The 2555-nt window shown below is 38.6% G+C and overlaps 1 non-coding gene across 1 annotated transcript; it reads right to left on the bottom strand.

Annotated features, from left to right (window-relative positions):
• Nucleotides 1-828: 828 nt before the first annotated feature.
• Nucleotides 829-935, bottom strand: LOC116149823 (U6 spliceosomal RNA). The gene has a single exon (XR_004133428.1). It is a non-coding gene; the product is annotated as a U6 spliceosomal RNA (small nuclear RNA).
• Between the last annotated feature and the right edge of the window lie 1620 nt (nucleotides 936-2555).

Genomic DNA, 2555 nt, shown 5'->3' with positions numbered 1-2555 from the left:
AGTGACATTTGTTAGAGAATGAATGAGATCCTTAGATGGACATTTTGTAGTTAAATTGTTTCCTTGAAAACCGTGTATGATGTGGGTCTTGGTTTGTTTTCTTTGGTTTTATCCACTCTGACGTACTTGATCTTTTAATTTGTGTATTTAGGCCATTCACAGTTAGTGGTTACTGATGTAGTTGAGTTGATCTCTGCCATATTTGTACTTCTTCCTTTTCTTGTGCTTGTTCTTTGTTTCTCCTTTATTTATACCTTCACTGGTTTTAATTGAGCATTTTATGTGATTCCCTCTTTTAGCATAGCAGTTACACTTCTTTGGAAACATTTTAGTGGTTCCCTGGAATTTGCAATACCTATTTAAACGTAACTGAAATTCAAGTTCAGCTAACACTGTGCTGCCTCACGTATGGTCCTGGTAATTTATAACAGAATATTCCCAGCTCCTCTTTCCTGTCCCTTAGGACACTGATGTCATTTACTTCAATCATCTGCATGCTGTAATCACCCAGCACATTGGTACTATTATTATTTTACCCTCCTATGTGTTAGATCAGTGAAGAGAGAGAAACATTTTGTTTTCCATCTCAGCCACTTCTCTTTTCTTTATGGAGATCCAGGTTTTTGACCTAACTCATTTTCCTTCTGCCTAAAAATCTGTGTTTCAAACACAGCAGTTCTTTTTTTTTTTTTTAACATTTTTTATTGATTTATAATCATTTTACAATGTTGTGTCAAATTCCAGTGTAGAGCACAATTTTTCAGTTATACATGAACATATGTATATTCATTGTCACATTTTTTTCTCTGTGAGCTACCATAAGATCTTTAAAATACAGAACACTTCATGAATTTGCGTGTCCTCCTTGCGCAGGGGCCATGCTAATCTTCTCTGTATTGTTCCAATTTTAGTACGTGTGCTGCTGAAGCGAGCACCACAGCAGTTCTGTGGTGATGAATTTCCTCAGTTTTTGTCTTTGAGTCATTTCTCTTTCATTTAAAAATTTTTTTATTGAACTGTAGTCAGTTTACAATATTGTGTTAATTTCTGGTGTACAGCATAGTGATTCAGTTACACACACACACACATATATATTCTTTTTCATATTCTTTTTCATTATAGTCTATTACAAGGTATTGAATATAGTTCCCTGTGCTGTACAGTAGGTCCTTGTTGTTTATCTATTTTATATATAGTGGTTAGTTTCTGCAAATCTCCAACTCCCAATTTATCCTTCCACTCCTCCTTTCCCCACTGGTAACGACAAGTTTGTCTTCTGTCTGTGAATCTGTTTCTGTTGTGCAAATAAGTTCATTTGTCTCATTTGTTAGAATCCACATACGTGATATCGTATGGTACTTTTCTTTGTCTTTCTGGCTTACTTCACGTCATATGACAGTATCCTTCTAGCCCTTTGAGAGAAAGTAAGGGTTTCCTTAGCTCAGTCCTGTGGTGATGCCCACAGGACGAGGCACCCCTCCTAGATAGGTTTCTTTTTGTCATCCCCTTCTAGTCCACACTCAGCCTCTAGCAATTTGTCAAAATGAGCACTTGAGCATTTCCACTCCTTTATGGCCCAGTGGCTTCTGCTCCAGATAAGCTGATCTTGGCTGGGATTCTCTGGCTTTGCCTGCTTCTCCAGGTCTCAGTGGGGGTGGTTTGCCCTATGACCTCAGTTTTCAAATAGGTAAACAAGTTTCAAAAGGAGAGCTTCCTTTTATATGGAAGCTGTGACATCATGGCTGTGACAAATAATGCAAGGAGTGAACTCTAGGGCTGATAACGTTTGATTGGAAGAAGATGCAGGAAAAGGCAGGAGCACAGACAAGAGGCAGACACGGTCATCCTGCAGTCAGCGCCCTGGGCCCCAGGAGCAGCGTGATGACCTGGGGCTGGGGTTAGAGGTGGGCAGAGAAGAAGAGGGGCAGTGGAAGCAGGGAGGTAGAGTATTGCAAAAGGAAAAGATAATGAACTTGGAGTTGTGCTAAGATTTGACAACAGCTATCTTATTTTGATTCTAGCACGATACCTTAGAATCATCCAGGCACTTTTATGCAACATTATTTTTTTCTCATCTGCTACCTAAAACACAGCTGCCTTGCTATTGAGTCTGTAAGTTCTTAAGCTTGTTTCTTTGATTAATATACAATTTTGATTATTCCCTGGCCCATTTCCCCAACCCGTTTGTATAAATACTTGCTTCAGACACATTAAAATGTGACCTCATTTCAGATAACTCTGCTTCTCATGTGCATCGTAGGCCAGTCTGTTTGGTAATTCCAGAATGATGTATTTTATTCTTGCTGAATATAACTTTAAATTTCTATGGTGATCAATAAAAACAAGATAAGTCCCTTTAGGAAATGTGTCCCTGGGAGAGGAGAGAGACATAAGTGAAACGTGAAACTGATGAGAAATGAGACGTCAATAAACATTTGCACGTTGACTTGAGAGCACTTTGCAGCTCGTTGCTGCATTTCTCTAAATTAGGATTTGATATAGGGAGGCTTTATGAGATATTTTCTCCTGTAAGAGCATCATTAAAGTTATTCACA

The sequence above is a fragment of the Camelus dromedarius genome, chromosome 28 (assembly GCF_036321535.1).
Source record: "Camelus dromedarius isolate mCamDro1 chromosome 28, mCamDro1.pat, whole genome shotgun sequence".
Classification (NCBI taxonomy): domain Eukaryota; kingdom Metazoa; phylum Chordata; class Mammalia; order Artiodactyla; family Camelidae; genus Camelus; species Camelus dromedarius.
This window is presented reverse-complemented; position numbering and strand designations above follow the sequence as displayed.